Consider the following 16092-nt stretch of genomic DNA (forward strand, 5'->3'; position numbering starts at 1 on the left):
AGAAGTACTACTGTTATTCCTCTTTTACAGGTGAGGAAACCAAGGGCAGAAGGACTGAGAAAGTGACAGAGCAATGAGGAGCAAATTCAAGACACAATTCAGGTAGTCTGACCTTACAGTACAATCATTAAATATACATGGTGGGCAGATTAAAAAAAATATATATATATATACATATTTAGATCCTTCTACAAACTGCTTTGTCCAAAAATAATGATTCCTGAAAAATCTAAAACTCTGCCTTTACTGTATGTTCACCTTTACTGGTGAGATTTTCCATTTTGTAATTTTCTTGTTTCTAAATGTGACCTTTTCTTTTCTGCCTAGGGAAATTCCTTTAGCATTTGTTGTAGAGCTGGTTTGGTGGTGCTGAATTCTTTTAGCTTTTGATTGTCTGTAAACCTTTTGTTTTCTCTGTCAAATCTGAACGACAGCCTTGCTGGGTAGAGTATTCTTGGTTGTAGGTTTTTCCCTTTCATCACTTTAAATATATTGTGCCTCTGCTTTCTGGCCTGCAGAGATTCTGCTGAAAAATCAGCTGATAACCATACTGGAGTTCCACTGTATGTTATTTGTTGCTTTTCCCTTGTGCTTTTAATATTTTCTCTTCATCTTTAATTTTTGTCATTTGACTACAATGTGTCATGGTATATTCCTCTGTGGGTTAATCCTTTATGGGACTCTCTGCACTTCCTGTACTTGGGTGACACTTTCCTTTCCCATGTTAGGGATGTTTTCAGCTATTATCTCTTCAAATATTTTCTCAGGCACTTTCTCTCTCTCTCCTCCTTCTGGGACCCCTACAATGCAAATGTTAGTGTGCTTGATGTTGTTCCAGAGGTCTCTTAAACTGTCCTCATTTCTTTTCATTCTTTTTTCTGCTCTGCAGTAGTGATTTCCACTACTCTGTCTTCCAGCCCACTGATCCATTCTTCTGCTTCATTTATTTTACTATTGATTTCTTCTAGTGTGTTTTTCATTTCAGTTATTGTAGTCTTCAATGATACATTGGATATGTTTGGTTGTTCTTTATATATTCTAACTCTTTGTAAAAACTTTTAATTTCTCTCTCTGTGCATCCATTCTTCTCCCAAGTTCTTGGATCATCTTTATGATCACTACTCGAACTCTTTCTCAAGTAGATTGCCTATCTCCACATCACTTAGTTCTTCTGGGATTTTATCTTGTTCCCTCATCTGAAACATATTCCTCTGCCACCTCATTCTGTCTAAATCACCTCACACCAGTCAGAATGGCCATCAACAAAAAGTCTACAAATAATAAATGCTGGAGAGGGTGTGGAGAAAAAGGAATCCTCCTACACTGTTGGTGGAATGTTGGTGCAGTTACTGTGGAGAACAGTATGGAGGTTCCTTAAAAAACTAAAAATAGAGTTACCATATGATCTAGCAATCCCACTCCTGGGCATACATCCAGAGAAAACTATAATTGGAAAAGATACATGCACCCCAATGTTCATAGCAGCAATATTTACAATAGCCAAGACATGGAAGCAACCTAAGGGTCCATCAACAGATGAATGAATAAAGAAGATGTGGTACATATATACAGTGAAATATTACTCAGCCATAAAAAAAGAATGAAATAATGCCACTTGCAGCAACATGGATGGTCCTAGAGATTATCATACTAAGGGAAGTAAGTCAGACAGAGAAAGACAAATATCATATGATACCACTTATATGTGGAATCTAAAAAGATGATACAAATGAATTTATTTACAAATCAGAAATAGATTCACAGACATAGAAAACTAACTTATGGGTACCAAAGGCAAGTGAGGGAAAGGGATAAATGAGGAGTTTGGGATTAAAATATTCACACTACTATATATAAAATAAACAACAAGGACCTACTGTATAGTACAGGGAACTATACTCAACATCTTGTAATAACCTGTACTGGAAAAGAATCTAAAAAAGAATATCTGTCTATATATATAAATATATATCTAGATAGATAGATAGATATATCTGAAACTAACACAACATTGTAAATCAACTATATTTCAATAAACATTTTAAAAATAAAAAACTCTAGACTTTAGACCTCCAGCTATCACCTATGTTTCTTCTCTCTAATGTATGGTGTATTTTACTTTGTACTTTTCCACTGTGCCCATGGGAGGAAATACTTTATATTAATCTCTTGATTTTAACCATAAAAACCACATGGAGAAAAAATCCAGTACCCCAAGGAATAAGAAATATTATTTTAAAAAATTTAGGAATGGAAATTAATTTTATGATACATTGACTGTTGGGTTAACAGCATCCATACCCAGAAATGTTCTAAACACATCAAGCAGCTCAGCTCGACTGGCACCCCTTTGGATTCCTATCAGATATGAAACAAAGGTGTTAGGACAGTTTTGAAATCATTTTGAAAAAACTCCTTTATTTGACCCCAAATACACATGCTGGGTGATTATTTGCTTTCATCCTCCACCACAAACTGCTTTTATTTTCTTTCTCAGCATTCACCAGGAAGAGAATGACCATCTATTTTTGAGATTATGTTTGAAGTTGGAAGTATATGAGCATATGATTTTTTATGAAAAAATTAGTAGCATATAGAACAGCAATTCTTTTTTTTTTTTAAACATCTTTATTGAAGTATAATTGCCTTACAATGGTGTGTTAGCTTCTGCTTTATAACAAAGTGAATCAGTTATACTTATACAATATGTTCCCATATCTCTTCCCTCTTGCATCTCCCTCCCTCCCACCCTCCCCATCCCACCCCTCTAGGTGGTCACAAAGCACCGAGCTGATCTCCCTGTGCTGTGCGGCTGCTTCCCACTAGCTATCTATTTTACATTTGGTAGTGTATATATGTCCATGACACTCTCTTACCCTGTCACATCTCACCCCACCCCCTCCCCATATCCTCAAGTCCATTCTCTAGTAGGTCTGTGTCTTTATTCCCGTCTTGCCACTAGGTTCTTCATGGCCTTTTTTTTTTTTTTTTTTCCTTAGATTCCGTATATATGTGTTAGCATACTGTATTTGTTTTTCTCTTTCTGACTTACTTCACTCTGTATGACAGACTGTAACTCCATCCACCTCATTACAAATACCTCCATTTCATTTCTTTTTATGGCTGAGTAATATTCCATTGTATATATGTGCCACATCTTCTTTATCCATTCATCTGTCGATGGACATTTAGGTTGCTTCCATGTCCTGGCTATTGTAAATAGAGCTGCAATGAACATTTTGGTACATGACTCTTTTTGAACTATGGTTTTCTCAGGGTATATGCCCAGTAGTGGGATTGCTGGGTCGTATGGTAGTTCTATTTGTAGTTTGTTAAGGAACCTCCATACTGTTCTCCATAGTGGCTGTATCAATTTACATTCCCACCAACAGTGCAAGAGTGTTCCCTTTCCTCCACACCCTCTCCAGCATTTATTGTTTCTAGCTTTTTTGATGATGGCCATTCTGACCGGTGTGAGATGATATCTCATTGTAGTTTTGATTTGCATTTCTCTAATGATTAATGATGTTGAGCATTCTTTCATGTGTCTGTTGGCAATCTATATATCTTCTTTGGAGAAATGTCTATTTAGGTCTTCTGCCCATTTTTAGAACAGCAATTCTTCACCAGTGTGTTGTCATTTATAGCAATCTGCTATGTTGGTGAAAAAAGTGGGGGAAAAAAGAGAAGAAAATAAGAAGAGGAAATGGTGTGTGAGTCATCTAGTCTTGTATAAACATTATAGGCATTCCAATAGCATCTTTTATGGCATCCTTTAAAAATCACAGTCATTGTAGATTTTTTTTATATCTTGGAGTATAATTGCTTTACAATGTTGTGTTAGTTTCTGCTGTGCAACAAAGTGAATAAGCTACATGTATATATATCATTGCAGATAGATGCAAAAATCTAGTTTTCATTGTAGAAATAATTATATTTCTATAAGAAATATTTATGTTTATTACTTTATATATTAAATACAAATATAAACAAAACTATATACAAATGTATATTATATATTTATTTCTATAAGGAATATTTATATATTTTGTATATATATATGCATATATTCATGTTATATGCATATGATTCCTTCCATAAAATAAATATAATTGATAGATATTTTATAAATATGTTGCTATGGACTAAACTGTATTCCCCCCAAATTCACATGTCATAGCCCTAACCCCCAATGTAAATGAATCTGGAAGCAAGGTATCTAGGAGGTAATTAAGGTTAAATGAAGTTGTAAGGGCAGGGTCCTGATCAGATAAAAGACTGTGGCCTTAAAAGAAGAGGAAGAGAGAGAGAGTTCTCTTTGTCTCTACTATGTGAGGACACAGTGAGGAGTCAGCCAACTGTAAGCCAAAAAGAGCTCTTTCACCAGAAACCAAATCAGTTGCACCTTGATCTTGGACTTCTTAGGCTCTAGAACAGTGAGAAATAAATTTTTATTTTTCAAACCACTCAGTCTATAATAATATTTTGTTATGGCAGCTCAAGCAGACTAAGATATATGTATGCATATATAATACTGGTAACAATGGTTGACATTTATTTAATGCTTACCAAATGCCCCAGGTGCTATTTTAAGCTAGTTACATGTATAATTTCATTTGCTTTCCACCACAATTTTGTGAGTTATGCATTATTATTATATCAGTGTCATATATTAATCAATTGTTCACATTCACATAGCTGATGCTCAGTGGAGCCAGGATTTGAACTTGTACAAGATAAATAAATAAGTTCAAGATAAACTAACAATAGCAAAAAAGAAGAAAGCAGGAAAAAATGGGTGTAAATAAACTATTCACCAGAAAATATATTTTTTTAAAACTGAAAGAAAGGCATTGTAGAAATTGAGACATAGAGATAAGATATTTTATATATATTTTAAAAATCAGCCATAGGTGTCACCTTATAAATTAAAAACTGGTGGTTAGATAAATTTTTAAAGGATTGAATTTTAAGTGTTTCCTTTTGAAATGTATTTTATTAACTTACTACCAACCTCCTTCAGTGCTTTACTTAAAGGCATCTTAGTGCTTTTATAAGTAAGTGCCTCCCATTTCAGCACAAATGCAAGTGTTGAATATAAATCACTGGAAAATATTATCCTGCTCAATATCATGTCTTCTATTTTTAGCATGTAAGCAGATTTCTTCTGCATAATGTTACTGAGCACAACTTTCTTATCATTTGCTTTTCTTATCTAATGAACATACTCTTAGACTGAGTTATTTTTTTCCATTGTATAAAAATATCATACTCATTTGAAAATCTTTAGTGGATTTTTCCACTTCAAATGCACATACTTCAAATACACACACACACTCACACATACACACACACACCATTATCAGAAAATTTATAATGTTGAAAATTTATTTAGCATTTATAATATAGGGAAAGACTAATAATATAATAAGTATGTCAAACATAAACAGTTCCAAAATATTGACTATATACTCAGTCCTCAAATATTTATACTAATAGTAGAATACATTGTTTAGTTAATTAAATATGCTATACAAATTTTATGAGGTTTAAAAATCTTTTTTTCTTTTCTGATATGATGAAATATGCTTAAATATGAATTCACATCTACCAGTTATCAACTGAGACCTAAAATGGTTAAGAAAAATTAAAGAAATTCACATTTAAGGAACATATATATTTGTTTTAAACTAAAAATTGAAATATTTTAATTTTATTTTGTTACTATGAAAAAGCATATCAGCTAGGACAAATTTTAGCTTCTTATGAAGAGAACTCAAAATAAATATGGCTTTTAAAAAGACACAGAGAGCACCAATTATAAAAGGAAAAATTGATAAGTTGCACACCAACAAAATTTTTAAACTTCTCTTCATCAAAATCCATCATTAAGAAAATGTACAGGTAAATCACAGATTGGGAGAAAATATACGCAACACATGTATATGACAAATGACATATCACATATTTATAATGTATATCTTATATACATCATATATATGTTTATCTTTTGCCTGTTTCAAAAATAAGCAGAAGATTTGAGCAGACACTTCACAAAAAAACATATACAAATGGTGAATAAGTACATGAAAAGTGTTCAACATTATTAGATATCAGGGATATCAAATAATGATATTTAATCAAATCAAAACCACAACAAGACATCAGTACATTTCCACCAGTGTAGTTAAAATGAAAAATATTGACAGTACCAAATGTTGGAGAGGACGTACAGCCACCAGAACCTCCAACCTTGCCGGTGGGAATACAAAATAGTACAACCACTTTGGAAAACTAACAGTTTCTTTAAAAATAAAACATATTTAACCTATGGGCCAGCACTTTTCCACTCCTACATATTTGTCCAATGGGAATGAAAACATATACCTACATAAATCTATGGATAAAAGTATTCCTAGTAATTTTATTCATGAGAGCCCCAAGTGGGAAACATCCATTAAGAGGAGAATGATTAACTCACTGTGATTCAATGGAATAATAACTCAGCAATAACAAGTCTAATATTGATACTCTTAATGACATGGACGGATCTCAAAAGCCTTAATCTGAATAAAAGAAGCCAGATACAAAATAATACATAGTTCATGACTATTTATATTAAATTCGAGAATCAATGAAGCTGATCTACAGTGATAGAAATCAAATCAGTGGTTGCTTCTTGTGGAGGTCAGGGAAATGATTGGGAAAATACAAAAGGAAACTTTCTTGGTTGATGGAAATGTTCTATATCTTGATGGCGGTGTGGGTTACATGAGTGTATGTTTGTCAAAACTAACTGAACTTTACACCTACAATCTCTGACTTTTAATGCCTATAAATTATATCTCAATAAAAAATTACTTAAGGAAAGACAGATTTTTTTTTCTGTCTCTTATACAAGGAAGTCCAGGGGAATAGAATGTAGCAGTTCACTTCCAGCAGAAAGAAGATTCTGAGACAGAGTTTGGTGTGTGAAGGATGTTTATTTGGGAGTTCCTTTGGGATCGACACCTGTGGAAAGGAGAAGGGGGCAGCAGGATTCAGCAGCAGAAGTATTTGAATGTAGCAGAGGCCCAACAGCATCAGCTGACCCCACCAGGACCTCTCAAGCTGAAGTGTCCTATCAGAGTTGTGCCCATCTGGTAAAAGTGGCCAGACTTTTATCTATCTGCTCCAGTGAGTGATGGGATGCGAGACATTCCTGGAGGGCTGTGAGCTCAGTTGAGCTGAAGTCTCTGTATCTGAGGCAATCTCTAAAAGGGCCAACAGCTGAAGGCATCTGCTGACAGCATTCCCAGCACTGGGGACAAGTCTTTTGATGAGGCATCTGGGAGGCATACAGGCATACCCCATGTCCACCAGAGGTAGGGTTACCATTTTTAGCAAGTGAAACACAGAATACCTAATAATTTTTGTATACGTATTGCATAAAACATGCTTGTAATAATACTAAAAAAAAAGTTTGCTGTTTATTTGGAATTCAAATTGTACTGCAGCTGGTCTGACACAGTAACTGACACTTATCTCTCATCACCATCCATTCTAGATTCCCCTTACACTCATCTACTACCTTTGCTGGTTTATATGGTGGCACAACCCAGACCTTACCTTCATCCTAAGAGGGCTGAGCCCCTAGTCACCAAGATCTTCTCAGGTTGGGGATGCTGAACTTAGCTATTTACCCTCACAACAGACAGGAGAGTCAAAAGAGGCACCTAAGCAGATTGCCTGGGTGCCAAATGTTCTCCCCACTTCCACTGAGTAACAGCAGCCCTAACTCTTCCTGATAATTGGGGCATATAACCCCTGCAAGATGGTAACTCCTCTTCTTGCCTACTGGTCCCTGGACACAAACATCCTGAAGTGCCGTGGCAGTCATAGCTTAGAGTTCAATGCTTCTCTCATGTGTCCCCTGGTGAAAGTGTCCCCTAACATGCAGAGCTCATAGTTGTTGGTACAGGCAGCACACATTCCCCAAGCGGGCCATTGGGAGTTAGAGTAAGCATGGCTGGTGCCATATAAAGGTCTTTGATTCATGACATGCACTGTGCCATGGAGTATGGTGTCCCGTCATTGTAAGATATCAACTCCCAGCTGGTGCCTCGGTTATGCCTCCAGCAGGACATTCCAGTTCTCAGAAAGGGGCTGCACGGTGCAGTATGTGATACAACCAGTGGATCCCATGATCATAGTCCTCATTTGCAATAAAGTGGGTCCCCTGGTTTGACGCAATGTTATGTGAGATCCTAGGCCAGAAATTAAATACTCCATAAACTCTCAGATAGTGATATTTGTTGAGGCTCTGCAGGTAAGAAAGGCAAATCATACTCAGAAAAGGTATTTTTCCTGCCAGATCAAATTGCTGGCCTTTCCTAGAGGAAGCCTCATGTAGAATGGTGTCATATTAGAGGCTCAAGAATGGTCCTGCTGCTGTAAATTTGGACATTCATTAGCTAAATCAGACCTCATGTTGTTGGGCTCAAAAATAGCCTACAGTATTGCCAAAGTGACTTTTTTTATTCATGCACCCATGGTATAGCACTGAAGTTAACCAGTATCAGGAGCTGGCTCATACCAACTGGCTGAGTTATTTCGTCTACTTGGTCTACTTGTTTAGTGCCTCATCCATGGTAGATGCTCTCTTGCAGGAATAATACACGATATAAAAATCTTCACACTTTTTTCCCACTCCCATGTATCTATGAATATGCCTCTACCGCAGTCCTTTTTTGTTCCTGAGCTTCTCGTCTTCTACAGGCCCTTGACCAAAAGGCCAGGCCATTTGTCACTGCCCAGGAGTCTATATGTACTCTTATCTTGAGCCACACACATGCACTGTGCAAAGGTTCACCTATTGGGAAGATTTTCCCCTACCATGCCTTTCAAGACCACCCCTAAATGAGACTATTGTGCTGCTCTCCATTTTTTACTTGCCCCCAGATACAAAGCCAACACAGCTCAGGAATTTTTCTTCTCTATCAGCTGCTTATAAGGGATCCGCTTAATGGCTGTAGGGATCAGCTGAGGAAGGGAGTGGGACAAGAGTGGGAGATGATGTGGGGGTCTGTGCTGCCTGCTCATGCAGATTGCTTGTGCTATGGGGTTCTGCTCAGGTTCAATCTGGATTTAGCACTTCCTTCTTCTAAGGTTAGTACTGGTCTTGCCTGATCTGATGACTCGATAGATCTCATATGTCTCACAATGGACAGTTCTGGATGAATGGTCACTTGATGTCTTATGGTCAGAGACTCTATCAGGGATCAAATGCATTTCAGAAACTACCTTTCAAAAGGAATATAATTATCCACTGTATATGGCATGACCTTATTTCAGAGCTCCAAGAATGTTTTTTTGTGTGTGATTCCCCAACTGGGGCTTCCCACAGACTTAACAGAACATCTTTTCCCAACACAATTTCCTTAACATCATAGGGCCTGACTGTTACAAGTGTTTTTACTGTTTTATTTTTTCCACATTGGTTCCTCTTGTTTAGGCTTTTAATGTCAGGCATTGTATTTGAGAAATTGTTGGTAGAAACAATTTGGATACTAAAATTATGTTACCTTCTTCTAGAGAGGATTAAGGTATACTGTTTCTAGTCTCCTAAGGGCATAGGCACACTGAGATCACCTTAGCCGAATTTCAGAGATTAGCATCATTCAAGCTAAACTGCAATTCCCAGCAAGGACCTCTTTGCTTCAACTTTATCCTTACATCTATAGTGCAGCCCTTAGAAGTTCTAATGTGTAGGTAGGTTCAGAACACTAATATCTTTCTTCATATCTCTGTATGGCTGTTAAAAGCTGCACTAAGCACCTCTAGTGCCTGACACACAGTATACACTCAATATATTTTTGTTAAATGAGTGAATATATGAATGACTGAATGATGGATACTTAAGTACCCATAGTGATAATTGTAACTGATAAACATCACTGACCAAAAAGACAACAATTGGTTCAAAACGTGTTTGTGTGTGTGTGTGTGGTGCATGTATGTGTGTGACTGAATTGTAATACTGCAACAATTTTCTCTGGGGACATTCATTTTCTGAATAGCTCCTGCTTAACCCTTACTACATCCAAAGACACAAGCCTCTCCCACCATAGAACACACACATATTTCACTAAGAGATCTTAATAGTAAAAGAATAAAAAATAATACTCATTGGAATATTTATATAATTACCTATCAATATTGATTTTATCCATTTTATATATTCACTACAAACACAAATGTGTATGTACTTGAGAAAGAAACTGTTAATATATATTTGATAGGGGGATTTTACATGTATTAAGTTTAAATTTGATGAGAATGGAAATCTTTGGACTGTGAGCATGGGTGGGTATGGCCAATCTCCACTTTGTTGCTAGGAAGTTCTAGGACCTCAGTCCAGTTACTTTGTCTTCTAGACTTAAGTTGCCTAATCTATAAAATAAGGATGTTTGACTGGATGACTTTTATATATCTTCTAGTTCTCAGATGTTTTTATTTTTATCAAATTATATATTTGGACCCTTGAAACTTCTCACTGTAACAGTAGAAAATCAACCAAGTATGAGTAACCACTAACAAACTTATTTATAATCCTACTTATTTTACAACTCAGGGACAGAATGGCACTTGCATACATCAGAAAGTCACAAAGGTGATTTTATTTTCTAAAATGTTACAGTATCATGAAAGAGAGGCACACATACTACTTCCAGGAAAAAAAAAAGCCAACAGATGTTTTCCTGGTTATTTGGTTATTTCAGGTAGAAACTTCCTGTTTTCAAACAGCTTAAAATGTGATTATGATGTGGGAAATGACATTTGTTAGAGATGTATAAAAGAAAATAGATTTTAACATATAATTTCTTTGATGTAACAAAGATCAATTTACAGTGAACTTTTAAAAATAAAAAGATTAAGGTATTCTAGTATTATATTCAGAGAATGAATAAGGAAATCATGTAATGCTGTAATGGAAGATTAACTTTAATGATTTGTGAGCATTTAAATGATGATTATATTCACATAGATTGTCATATGCCACATTACTCATTCAGTTTATGACTGTAATTCAGCTTTTTATTCTGGTTACAAGGAATTCTGTACAATAACTAATTGAACCCAAGTCCAAATTTGTATATAAGGAAGAAAAACCACCCTAACACTTAAATTTTGCATTGACTACATTATAGGCAGGAAAAAGGAAGCAAAATAAAAGTGTCTACATTACTTGTGTCTCCATCAGTAAGTAATTGCCCTTGAACATTCTTCGTTCTTTACCTAACTTAAATATCTCAACTAACCAAACACCCAAAACTCCATCAAACAAAACACCAAGAAAATACTCACCTTCACAAGAAGGAAGAGATTATGTTCTTAGATGTGTCCTCCTTTTCCTATGAAATTTAAAAGCACTATTCATTCATTTATACACAAAATTTATTAGAAATTGTGACAAAAATTGCTACATGCTCACCCATTTCCTCCTCCTCCTCCTGTATAGATAGCTATGTCACATCTCCCAGACTCCTTTGCGTTATGCCTAAATGAATGGAACATGAGCAGAAGTGATAGCCTCCACCCCCAGGCTTAGAAAATAAAACCTTCCCCATATGATCCCCTTTTTAATTCTCTTCCTTTTAAAACCCTAAGCTCCACGAGGGCAGATACTGTCTTTCTTGTTCACAGGTATTATTTTGGAACATAATTTATGCCGGTAGATGGCAGATGGCACACAATAATTACTGTTACTTATTGTCTGAGTGCTTCCATGTACCCATGTTATAGTATGAGGAAATGTCAGAAAACCAGGCCAGTTAGGTATATTGTAAAAACATCAAAAAGTCTTTATCCCTGGGGAAGTATCAAAGGTTTTTAAACAGAGAAATAATGGATCAGATTTGTGATATTAAAAGATGTCCTCAGCAATGATGAGATAATATCTAGTGAGGGGAAAGGCTTCAGTTGTTTTTTCTTGTTTTTTTCCTTAAATTACTATGAGACTAAAAGACATGCTTGGTTTTTTTGTTTGTTTGTTTGTTTTGAGTTAGAAATTTTGATATTCTTACATCTGTAGAATAGGACTTCACACCTCATGTATTTTCTAAAGCATAAATCAACTCATGTCACTCCTTTGCTCTCAAAATTCCAGTGGCTTCTCAGGACCCTTAGGAGAAAATCCAATAAAATCTATGATGTAGAAGGTTTCACACATCCAGTTCCTGACGCCTCTCTGACCTCACTTCCTCCGTCTCAACCTCTTGCACAGTGAGCTCCAGCCAAGCAGGAATCACAGCTCAGCCTTAAAGCAGTGAGCATAGTTCTGCCCCAGGGCCACAGTTCTTCTGTTTCTTCCTCCAGAAATGTTCCTCCTTATTGGTACTACTTAGGATACAGTTTCAACAGCTGTAATGAAGACCCACAATAAACAATGTCTTAAGCAAAATGGGTATTTAAATTATATCTCATGTAAATGTCCATATCGAGAGTTCAAGGTAAGTATACAACTCTGCAATTAACAGGGACCCATATCACCCTGCCATCCTTATATAGTTTCCATCCACCTGTCTGAAGTGACAGTTCACAGCATCATATCTGCTTCCACCAGCAGAAAGGGAAGAAGAACACAGGGAAGGTACACACTTGCATTTTACCACATGACACAATGGTTGGACACGTTATTTCCATTACTCCATTACTATGGAGTAATTCCTTGGATAGCTCATTTGGCACCTCCTGGTTCTACTCTCTGAGAGAAATTTCCTTATCACTGTCCTCCATGGCCCCTGGCTTTGCATTTAGAAGATTCTTCCTGGTTTATTATCTTTCATGGCTACCTCTGAAATGTGCTTAGGAGAGTATGTTCAGTGTGTTATTTAAAGGAAAATGTGTAGATTTCAATGAAATAATTACTAAGAAGAAAGCCTAGAATAGAGAAAACTCAATATCATTTTGAAAAATTAGAAGGTATTTAAAAGAAAATATATAGATAATAAGGATAGAGGCTGAAATTTAGGAAATAAAAAACAAAAAATGTAGAAAAGATAAATTAAAATGAAGGGTTTCTTGTTTTTGTTTTTGGGAAGACCAATAAAATGCTATACCAATCAAGTGTTTAAAAAATCAGAAAGAAAAAATAAGTATGGAGAAAAGAAAGGAAACATACAGTCACAGATAGAGAGATAAAATTATGAGTAAATACTACATATAAATATATGGCAACAAATTTCAAATTCAAATGATTGTTTTCTTGTAAAAAGCTGCACATACGTTTGTATATATTCGCAAGCTGCTACTCAAGATGACAGTGTCCTGTCTAAAATGCACTCAACTCTATGCCTTTTCCCTGCTTTATTTTCCTTCATTATACTTGTCATTGCCAGATATTATGTGATATATGTATTTGTTTTTCTATTTATTATCTTCCCACAAACACAAATTTAACTTGCCTGAGGGCTGGCATTTCATTTGTCTTGCTCACCAGTTTTTCCAGTGATTAGAGCAGTTCCTAACACAGAGTAGGCACACAACGAAATACTTATTAAATCAATAAAAACATATCCTTTGTGTTTTCTGATGCATTTTTTTAAAAAAAATATGTTCTTTCCTACTAATTGACACATCGTAGAAAATAGTTCATGTGTAATTTGAAAGCCTTAATTTTGCAAAACTGCCTCCAAATTGAGATATGAAAAAAATTTAGGAATAGACCTCTTCAGTTCCCAAAGAGAGGTTAAAATCATATTTTACTTGAATTTTTCTTCCCATACATAATGTAAGTGCACTTTTCTGCACAGGCTAAAGCAAACTGCCTCACACCCCATATTAGAGAACTGGGCCTATTTAAGGGAAGAAAATCCATTAAATGAGAAAATTAGTATCGTAAGCTTCATTTCTTTCCAGATAAAAATAGAACTACTATTAAAATCTCATAGAAAGCATATTCCTAATAAGAATTCTACAAACATTGCTTCCAAAAGAATTCAAGGAATTTACTAGACATGGCCTTCACTATAAATACCATTAATGCCCACAATTCAGCATTCAAATGAGTTGTTTGTAATATTTTCTTTCAAAGAATTGCAGCACTTAACTTACTGAAAAGGACACTGCATGAAATTGGCGGGGGGGTACTCCCCTATTAAAATGTGTAAAATTTTCTTCCTTTCAGAATATCTAAAAATAGGATAAAACTGGTAGACACCTTAATAGAGAATATTCACTACCCATTTACACACAAAAAAAGCTGAAAACAGTTACTGTTCTTTCTAAATGAGAGATAAGGAAGATGGCTGTTTCAGGCCTTGGACAAGGCCCAACATAATCCCTCTACTCTATCCCTCTCAAACCAATAGGTTCCAGTGCCTGGAGGAGGAGAACAAGGCTGTGGGCGCCAGTGGAATCCTGAAGGACAGAGATGTATAGACGGGAGTCAAGGTAAGAGCAGCAGAGAATTGAACTGAGAATTAAAGCCAACTCTTGATTGCAAAGAGAGCCTGGCTTACACCTAGTCATGGTACTGTTTGTTCCTTGGAAAATAAGCTAATTTCCCCCAAAGAACAGAGAAGCCAGATGGACAAGTTGAGTTCTCTTTGTTATTGTCACTGAAAGAGTACCAGCTTTTGAGGAGAAAAGGGAACACAGTGAACAAACTGCTTGCAAGTGAACCACTAGCCCATGAAAATAGCAACCACTGTGCCTCGCACTGTAACTATCAGTGATGTTAAGGCACTCTGGACACCAGACAAAAGACCCAGAGACTGGAAAGTGATCCTGTATCCAAAAGAGAGACAAAACAAACTTATCCTTAAATAATTTAGACTGCTGAAGTATGAATGCAGTATCTTAATACCCTCTATCCTCACCTCCCCCCAAAAGATTCAGGAAATTCAAGTTCAGCTCACAAACAAGTTTGGAAAAATAAAGCATATCACAATTTCTGTTCAACATTGTACTAGCAGACATAGAACACTAAGGCAAGAAAAGTAAATGCAAGGTATAAAAAATAGAAAAATTGAAAGAAGAAACCTGAAAAATCAGAAAAGGAATATAACATTATTTGTAGATAATATGATAGTATTTTATAAATTCTGTAAAATCTACAGAAAAAAAATTTAAGCTGTAAGTAAATTTAGCAAGATTGCCATAGAAGATCATTTTTTATAAGTATTATGTTTCTATGTGCCATCATCTGACATTACAAAATAAAATATTTAAATGGTACCACTTAGATCAGCATCAAAAATCAAATACATCCATAGAATATAAAGCACCAAGAGTAATGATGTGTCAATATAGATTCATCAATTGTAAAAAATGTACCACTCTGGAGAGGATTAGACATCAGGGAAATTAAAACCTAAATGAAATACAACTGCACAAATGCAGTATGGATAAAATGAAAAGATTGACAATATCAAATATTGGCAAGGTTAAAAAGCAATAGGAGCTTTCACACTCTACTGGTAGGAAGATAAATTGGCACACCACATTGGAAAATTGTTCAGTGGTATGGACTAAAGCTGCACATGAACACGCCCTATGACAATGCTATCACACTACTACATATATACCCAGAAGAAATTCACATATACGTACATCTAGAGACATATGTAAGTACATTTATAACAGCATTATTTGTGAGAGCCAGAAACTGGAAACGAGTCAAATATCCATCAACAGCAGATTAGATAAATAAATTTTAGTAAATTTATCCAATGGAAAACTAGAGAGCAATAAAAATAAACTAATAGAGAAATGTATTAACAAAACTCTAAAAGAAGTTAAAAACAATAGATTTGATATATTATTTTATGTAATTAAAATATTATCTAATTACATAAGCCTATTATATAATGTATAAAATATTGACTATTATTATAAAATATTATGTTTACAATATTATAATTATATACATGTCAAAGATTTTTTCAACATTGGACAAAATCATCTTAAAGACCATATGAAATAATAAATGTTAAAAAGAGGCAAAAAATTATGAAATAGTAAAAGTTAAGGGGAGATTAGCCTGACCAATTATTTAAGTGATTATACTGCCTTACTAGATGTTAAAACTAATATAATCAAAACCATGAG

The 16092-nt window shown here is 35.2% G+C and overlaps 1 long non-coding RNA gene across 1 annotated transcript in view; it reads left to right on the forward strand.

Moving 5' to 3' along the window:
- LOC132373439 (uncharacterized) overlaps positions 1 to 14434 on the forward strand; it is a 357254-nt gene extending 342820 nt beyond the window's left edge. Inside the window, exons 3-4 of the long non-coding RNA XR_009505421.1 lie at positions 31 to 102; positions 14352 to 14434. This is a non-coding gene — a long non-coding RNA (uncharacterized LOC132373439). The remainder of the gene's footprint in view (positions 1 to 30; positions 103 to 14351) is intronic.
- Positions 14435 to 16092: the final 1658 nt, after the last annotated feature.

Source organism: Balaenoptera ricei, chromosome 10, assembly GCF_028023285.1.
Source record: "Balaenoptera ricei isolate mBalRic1 chromosome 10, mBalRic1.hap2, whole genome shotgun sequence".
NCBI classification, from domain to species: domain Eukaryota; kingdom Metazoa; phylum Chordata; class Mammalia; order Artiodactyla; family Balaenopteridae; genus Balaenoptera; species Balaenoptera ricei.